Below are 9,283 nucleotides of genomic sequence, written 5' to 3'. Positions count from 1 at the left end.
TACATCCTGAAATGTTATAGAACAAACTAAACGACAAAAGTCAGCATGAATGAATCAGAACATAGAATATGTTTCAGAACATATAATATGTATCAGAGCAAATAATTATGTGTCAGAGCACACAAACATAATGATTCAGAGCATATTTTGTTACTAAAAACATGTTCCAAAACATATAAGGAATAAGAATGAAAGTATATTCTATCATCAGAATATTAGAACATTCTTCCTTCTTGCTTCAATTTCCAAGAGCTTGATTCTTTATAGAATTGCTTTTCCTCATCTCTTTGCTTCTCATGTTGAGCTTTAAAGAGGAACTTCAATTCCTGCAAGACAACACTCAAAAGCATAAAACTTTGCAAGTTCTATTAGAAATGTGGAGCCTTTCTCCCAGCAACTGATAAAATAAATCAGATCATTTATCACATTTTTCTCCCCCTTTTTGTCATAACATCAAAAACATAAAAGATTCAGATGAAAAAACTAGACAAACACATAGAAGAAAAGGATAATTTTCATTTAAGCACACAGAAACAAGAGTTCAGAAGTACAAGAGGAAGGACAAGAGAAGATGGAAAGAAAAACAGATGCAGCAAAGCAAAAAGAAAACAACTAAGACTCAATCTAAGATGACCCTAGCTTCGACATGATCTTGGCCAGCATATCATGAATCCCATTGTTGCTCTCATTTTGTCTTTCCATGAAAGCACGAAACTCAGTGTTGATTGATCTCTACTCATCCTGGTTCTTCTGAATGACTTCCAAAGTCCTTGCAAGACGGGAATGTTCATCAGAAGAAGCTTCACAAATTCTATCCAGAGGAATGGCATTGTGATCCGCAGCTTCCATGGTCAGATCATTTGCAGGATTTTCCTCAACAGGAATTGTTTCAGAAACATGATCTTCAGCATCTGCTTCTTGCATAGAAGCATCTCCATACTCTACAGCAGGAACCTCAGAATCTCCATTCTCAAGTGCCTGAAGAATGGCAGCAAGATTCCTAGGAGCAGAAGGTCCTTCAACTTCTGGTGGGTCAACAACTTCTGGAATGACCAAGCTTGGGTCTTCCTCAGAAGGGTTTTCCCTCAGAAAGTCAAAGAGAGTCCTGAAATCTCCGAGCAGAACAAGATATTGAGGTTTCCAGACCACAATCTCCCTGCAAAGGTTAGCTTCCATTGTAGCAGCAATTCTTGCTTCTTCCAACTCATCCACAAACCTCTTCTCTTCAAAGATATATCTCCCTCGGAGACGAGCAAACCAGAAGTCTTCATAACTTCTCAGAATTCCACAAGGCCGTGGAGCAGCTTCTACACAAGCTTCCTGAAGTTCTACAAAATAAGCATCTACTTTTCTGCGTAAGATTCTCCAGAACTTTCGCATAGCAACATCATTTAGGCCAGAACTTTCAGTGATTCTGATAGTATCGAAGATTCTTCTGAGATTCCTCTTTACCATTTCAAAAATTACACCAATAGGGTATTGTCGGCGGGATTTTATTTTGGTTCTTGGAGAGACAGGGTTAGGGAGAGAATAGAGTTGAGGCTCTCTATCCAACCAATAAGAAGATTCTGCTTCATTGTTAGAGTCTGACACTACCATTTCAGCTTCAGGACGAGGCTTGGGAGTGTAGTTACAATCACGAAGCAATTGCTCATGTGATGCAGAGTCTGGAAGATCAGAAACACATGGGTTGTTTTGAGAGGTGGAAGGAATGGGTTCATAGTTGGCATGGGGAGGAGGTAGAGAAGTGGATATATTTATGTGTGGTGGAAAGAGATTTTGTAGGGGTGTTATATCCAGAACAGGATTATCAAGGACCTGGTCAGAAGCAAGGTTGGTTGAGGGTGGAGGAGAAGGAATGGAAGCATCTGGAATTGGTGAAGGAGGAGGAGTAAGGATTTTGGTTACAGGAGAAGTGGGAGGTGTAAGAACATGAACTTTGATGGGTGATTCTGATGGGGCTTTATCTGGTTCAGGGGTTAGGGCAACAGCTATTGGTGCAACTTCTGAATGTAAAGCAGGAATAGAATCAGGTTCAGAGAGACGTATACCTTTGGATACTTTCTGAACAGCTTCGAACACAGCCTCAAGCTTCTTCTATTTCTTACTCTTCTTCTCTTCAACAATCTTTGCCTTTCCACGAGAGATTTCTCTCCTTCTAGCAGATTCCAGAGCTTCCTTCTCATTAACAACAACATTCTGACCTTCAACTGCTTGAGTTGTTGGTCTTTGCAAGATTTCTTCCTGCTGATTCACAGCTTCTACTTGCTGATTCACAGCTTCTTGAACAGCCTCTTCTTCATCGGAGTCATTTATTATCAGCTTCCTTTTTTTGATTTTCTTCTTCTCAACAACTCTAACATTTTCAGCATTTTTATTCGACTTTTTCTTCTTCTTCTTATCAGCATCCTCCTTCTTATTCTTTTCAAATTCAATTGAAACAGCCTGAACAACTTCAGCAATAACTTCTTCTAGAACAACCTCTTTAACAGTAGCAGCAGCTACGTTCTGAACTACCTTCACCTGATTATCAGAAGGATGATCAAATTTTATTTTGGTCCTTCTTTCCTTCTTTTCAGCAGCTTGAGGAACAACTTCTGAAATATCTTTTGAGGAAGCAGCCCTAGAGGTGGAGGTTTTCTTGCGGCCTACTTTAGCAGGAGCACCTTTTTCTTGATATTTTACTCCTTCATCTTCTTCCAGTGACTTCAAGTACCTGGTTCTGACTCCTGGTACTTCACTTCTGAAGAAGGTTTCAAAGTTGGCAAGAACAGGATCTCTTCTGCTTCTTGTTCCAGGAAGAGGTTGAGGGGTTTTGATGATAGTATCAATAACCTTCATCTTTCTCAAAGTTAGAGCATTCAAGCAACTTCCAGTGGCAAAAACAAGGTCTTTGATAGTACCTTCAGCTTCCAGGTTCTCAACAATCTTGGAGTGAACCAGAAGGTTTGTAATGATTCTTCCAAAAGGAATGATAGTACAATTTTTCACTCAGAAGGCATTTCTGGAATCCCTCACAGCATTCCACAAGTGATTGAAGATTATGTAGATAACATCAACCTTCTTCTTAATGGCAATGCAGTACAGAATGTAGTTGTGCTCATTGTTGACGAAATCAGCAGCATGTGTTCCTTTCCTGTGATAGAAACATCCCAGAAGAATCTTGGTCCAGATTTTGTAGAGGTCTTTCATGTCCTTGACATTCTTTGTCTTATTTACATCTGTGTAGAGATTAGACAACACAACATCCCAATCAGCCCTTTGATCAATTTCAAAAGCACCCTCAGGGTTTCTCAGATCAAACATCATTCTTAGGATGTTCTCAGTAACTACCACAAACTTCCCATGGACGAAAGACAAGATGGATTTAGGAGCAACAACTGCATGCACCCAAAACTCCTTAACAAGATCTGGGTAGACCGGTCCACAGAACTCAGCAAACAATGAAGTCCATCCTTGAAAAATGATATCTTCTTTAAGATGATATTCATGTTCTTCAATGTTATCAAAATCTACCATGAGTTCACAGATAACTTCCAAGTCCTTCTTAGGAATAGAGCAGGCAACAACCGGAGTGATTTGCTGATTTTCTTCTTCTTGAAGATGAAGAGGGACAGATGAGCCAATGTTGTGAGATGATGAAGCGGCCATTGAATCAGAACAGAATTTAGAAGAACAATTTCTGGGTTTGCGCTTAGGGTTTTAGAAGAGACTGAAAAGGTTGCAAAAGTGCATGCAAGAAGAAAGAGAGAATGGGAGCGAAAAAGATAAACGTTATGATTTGAAATGTATTTATAGAGACGTATTTGAAAAAGAATGCAATAAAATTTTGAGAATGAACAGTTACAGAATCAAAAGAAATCAATTGCATTAAATGATGAGTGAAGTTAGGTGAGAGAACGTGGTAAATGAAATGATTTAACACAGTTACCTAGGACGGCGTCCCATAAGATTCTTCACGCTTTTTACTAACCGTACAGACACTTGTTCACCATCAGAAATTACTTGATGACAGCTGTGTCGTTCTGAGTAGACTTTACACATTCTGATTCTGATCACTGCTTCTGATTGTCATTCTTTAGAAATGATCTAGTTCTGATAGGATCATCTTTCTTTCCAAGAATCACATCTTCTGAGTGAGCTGATGAAAGTCTAGATGATCTTCTGACTGTTGGCTCTTCAGAGATTCTGAGATTCTCTAAAGATGCAGCAACTTGATCTTCTGATCCATTGCTTCTGAGACTCTCTACTTCTTGGTTCTACAGCTTCTGATATGCCAATATCTATATCTGCAAAATTCTCAAACTGCTTTAGCTTTTCAAGACCAAGCTTATCATCAAACCTGATATTGATTGATTCTTCTACAACCAATGTTTAAGTATTGTATACTCTGTAGCCTTTAGAGCATTCAGAATATCCAAGAAGAAAACATTTTTGTGCCTTAGAATCAAACTTACCAATATGATCTTTAGTATTCAGAATAAAACACGCACATCCAAAAGGATGAAAATATGAAATGTTGGGCTTTCTGTTCTTCCACAATTCATAAGGAGTCTTATTTAGAATAGGTCTTATAGAGATTCTATTCTGAATATAACATGCAGTGTTTATTGCTTCTGCCCAGAAGTGCTTAGCCATATTGGTCTCATTGATCATGGTTCTGGCCATTTCTTGCAGAGTCCTATTCTTTCGCTTTACAACTCCATTTTGCTGTGGAGTTCTAGGGCAAGAGAAATCACGGGCAATACCATTTTCTTTGAAGAACTCCTCAAAGAATCTGTTCTCAAATTCGCCACCATGATCACTTCTGACCTTTATGATTTTGCACTCCTTCTCAGATTGGATCTGAGTGCAGAATTCAAAAAACACTAAATGAGACTCATCCTTGTGTTTTAAGAACTTTACCCATGTCCAGCGGCTATAATCATCTACGATGACTAATCCATATTTCTTTCCTCTGATAGATGCTGTTTTGACTGGTCCAAACAGATCAATATGCAGAAGTTCAAATGGCCTTGAGGAAGAGACAACATTCTTAGATTTTAATGCAGGTTTGGAGAACTTGCCTTTCTGACATGCTTCACAAAGAGCATCTGATTTATATTTCAGATTTGGAAGTCCTCTGACCAGATTTAGTTTGTTAATCTGAGAAATCTTTCTCAAACTAGCATGTCCTAATCTTCTGTGCCAGACCCATTGCTCTTCAGAAACAGACATAAGGCAAGTCACCTTCTGCTTCTCAAGATCTAAAAGATCAATCTTATAAATGTTGTTCTTTCTCTTGCTTGTAAATAGGATTGAGCCATCCTTCTGACTTACAGCCTTGCAAGACTTTTGATTGAAGATTATATCATAACTATTGTCACTTAATTGACTTATGGACAATAAGTTATGCGTTAATCCTTCTACAAGAAGTACATTAGTTATGGAAGGAGAGTTACCAAAACTTATGGTTCCAGAGCCAATAATCTTGCCCTTCTGATCTCCTCCAAACTTGACTTCACCACCAGGTTTAAGAACCAGGTCTTGGAACGTAGACCTTCTTCCTGTCATGTGTCGCGAGCACTCAGAGTCCAGGTACCATGACATTTTGTACTTTGACCTCTTTGCTGCTAAGGATATATGCAACAGAAATTATCTTCTCCTTAGGTACCCACAATTTCTTGGGTCCTTTCTTGTTAGTCTTCCTCAAGTTCTGATTGAACTTGGGTTTAGCATAATAGTTAACAGGAGGAACAACATGATATTCTTTAGGTTTGACAGCATGATATTTTTTAGGTTGTGTCACATGCTTCTTGGTGTGTACAGTGTTAAAGCTCTGTGCATGTGAAGTGAGCCTAATATCATGTGCATGGCCATATTTGAACTGATCATACAATGGCTTGTATGTGATTTTCAGATCATCAACAGGTTCAAATTTATGTGAGGTATCACCCTCATAGCCAAAGCCAAAGGCTATTTCCAGAAACACCATATATCATAGAAGCAAGATGACTTCTGCCAATAATTCTAGATAGGAACTTTCTGAAACTCGAGTCATATTCTTTCAGAATATGATTTAGACTAGGAATGTATTTTTCCGATTCAGAAGGAGATCCACTATTTTTGGATAATTTTAAAACTTTTTCCTTCAGTTCAGAATTTTCCACTTCCAGCTTCTTAGTTTCAAATTCAAATTGCTTTTTCAGCTTTTTTTATCTGATACTAAGGTGAGCCTTGAGTTCCAGAAGTTCAGTCAAGCTGGAAACTAATTCATCTCTAGATAGTTCAGAAAATACCTCCTCAGAATCTGATTCTGATGTAGATTCTGATCCATCATCCACTGTGGCCATTAGTGCAAAGTTGGCTTGCTCTCCTTCAGAGTCTGATTCTGATTCAGACTCAGAATCATCCCATGTTGCCATAAGACCTTTCTTCTTATGAAACATCTTCTTGGGGTTCTCCTTCTAAAGTTTTGGACATTCACTCTTGAAGTGTCCAGGCTCATTGCACTCGTAGCAGACAACTTTCTTCTTGTCAGATCTTCTGCCACCAGAAGATTCTTCTAGTTCAAATTTCTTTGAACTTCAGAAGCTCTTGAACTTCCTTTGCTTACTCGTCCAAAGTTGGTTTACCCTTCTGAAGATCATGGACAGTTCATCTTCTTCTTCTGATTCTGATTCTTCAGAATCTACTTCTTCAGCCTAAAAAGCGTTAGTGCATTTTTTAAAATTAGATTTTAATGCAATAGACTTACCTTTCTTCTGAGGCTCGTTTGCATCCAGCTCTATCTCATGGCTTCTCAAGGCACTGATTAGCTCTTCCAAAGAGACCTCATTCAGATTCTTTGCAATCTTGAATGCAGTCACCATTGGACCCCATCTTCTGGGCAAGCTTTTGATGATCTTCTTTACATGATCATCCTTGGTGTAACCTTTATCCAGAACTCTCAATCCAGTAGTTAGCGTTTGAAATCTTGAGAACATCTTCTCAATATCTTCATCATCCTCCATCTTGAAGGCTTCATATTTCTGGATTAGAGCAAGAGCTTTATTCTCCTTGACTTGAGCATTTCCCTCATGGGTCATTTTCAATGACTCATATATATCATAGGCAGTTTCCCTGTTAGATATCTTCTCATACTCAGCATGAGAGATAGCATTCAGCAAAACAGTCCTACATTTATGATGGTTCTTGAAAAGCTTCTTTTGATCATCATCCATTTCTTGTCTGGTAAGCCTTACGCCTGTAGCTTTTACTGGATGTTTGTAACCATCCATCAGAAGATCCCATAGTTCACCATCTAGACCAAGGAAATAACTTTCCAGTTTATCTTTCCAGTATTCAAAGTTTTCACCATCAAATACTGGTGGTCTGGTATAACCATTGTTACCATTGTATTGCTCAGCAGAGCCAGATGTAGATGTGTTTGTTGGAATTTCACCAGCCATCTTTTACTGAAGCGTTTTTCTCTTCCTGAATCTTTTCTAAACACGGTTAAGTGCTTGCACCTTAGAACCGGCGCTCTGATGCCAATTGAAGGATAGAAAAACACTTAGAAAGGGGGGGGGGGTTGAATAAGTGTAGCTTTAAAACTTGTAAGATAAAAGCTATTTTCACAATGATTTTTATCCTGGTTCATTGTTAACTAAACTACTCCAGTCCACCCCCTTGGAGTGATTTACTCACCTGAGGATTTAATCCACTAATCACACTTGAATACAATGGTTTTCCACTTAGAAACACTCTAAGTCTTCTAGAGTATCCTGATCACAACTTGATCACTCTAGGAACAAACTGCTTAGACAACTTCTAAGACTTGCTAGAGTATACTGATCAACAACCTGATCACTCTAGGACTTACAACTTAATGTAAAGAAATTCTGTTAAGAGTTACAATGCTTCTTATAAAGCTATTATCACAACTGTGATTTTCTCTTAAGTTTAAGCTTAAATCTCACTATGATATTACAACAGCAATGTAGTGAGCTTGATGATGAAGTTTGAGAGCTTTTGAATTTGACAGCGTTTCTGTATAGTGCGCAAGTGTTGTATTTAGCTTCTCATCAGAACTTCATATTTATAGGCACTTGAGAAGATGACCGTGGGGAGCATTTAATGCTTTGCGTAATCCGTACAGCATTGCATTTAATGTTTCACTCTTTTGTCAACTACCTCGAGCCTTGTTTCCGCTGTGTCTACTGACGTTGCCTTTAATAGCTTCTAACGTTCCTTTTGTCAGTCAGCGTAGCCTGCCAGTCTAGTACTTGCTTCTGATCTGATGTTTGTGTAAACAACATTTGAATATCATCAGATTCAAACAGCTTGGTGCAGAGCATCTTCTTGTCTTCTGACATTGAAGAGCTTCTGAGTGTGATACCATGAGAACTTCAGTGCTTTTGCTTCTGATCTCAAGTTCTTCTGATGCTTCGATAGACCCATGTTCTGATTCTGCTTGACCATCTTTTGATGTCTTGCCAGCCCATGTTCTGATGTTGCATGTTGAACCTTCTGAGTCAGTGTTTCCTGCGTTGATTTCGTGCATACTCTTTATATAATTCTTGAAACGTAAATTGCATCGTATTAGGGTACCATATTATCTCATACAAAATTCATATCCTTGTTATCATCAAAACTAAGAATATTGATCAGAACAAATCTTGTTCTAACAGTTATTACTTTTGAATATCAATTAATTTAAACTATATATTAATTTAGGATTAAATAAGTTTTTGGTCCCTGTAAATATTGCAGTTTTCATTTTTAGTCCTTCCCTGCCTTTAGGCAACGGTTTTTACAAAACACCCGCTGCCAAAACCAGCTAAAACCGTTTCCAAAACTCGCGAGGGACTAAAAATAAAACTGAAATATTTATAGAGACCAAAAACTTATTTAACCCATTTATTTATTATTGGTTGAAATTGCAAGTAAAAGTTAAACACTTTTATTCGTTCCACGCTACAAGAAAAATGCCTCCCAGCGACGTGAAGTTGTGACGTGGGAAACATATGGCATAAAAAGTAAGGTTGCGACCTAGAAAACATGTCACTATAATTTTTTCATATTTAATAATCAAAATTAAAATATCACATGGGGAGTCAGAGAATACTTCGTGAACGGATATAAATTTCACACTGAGACTTGGACCGAAGGAAAAAAAAGCAAAAACAGTGGTGTATTCATAAAAGGAGTTACAGATGGGGGTGAAGATGATTTCTATGGCTTTGTTAAACATATGTACGAGTTGGTATACAATTACTTGAACTCGGAGAATAAAGGTGTCTTATTTTATTGCGAATGGTAT

The sequence above is a fragment of the Vicia villosa genome, linkage group LG7 (assembly GCF_029867415.1).
Source record: "Vicia villosa cultivar HV-30 ecotype Madison, WI linkage group LG7, Vvil1.0, whole genome shotgun sequence".
NCBI lineage: Eukaryota > Viridiplantae > Streptophyta > Magnoliopsida > Fabales > Fabaceae > Vicia > Vicia villosa.
Note: the sequence above shows the minus strand (reverse complement) of the source record.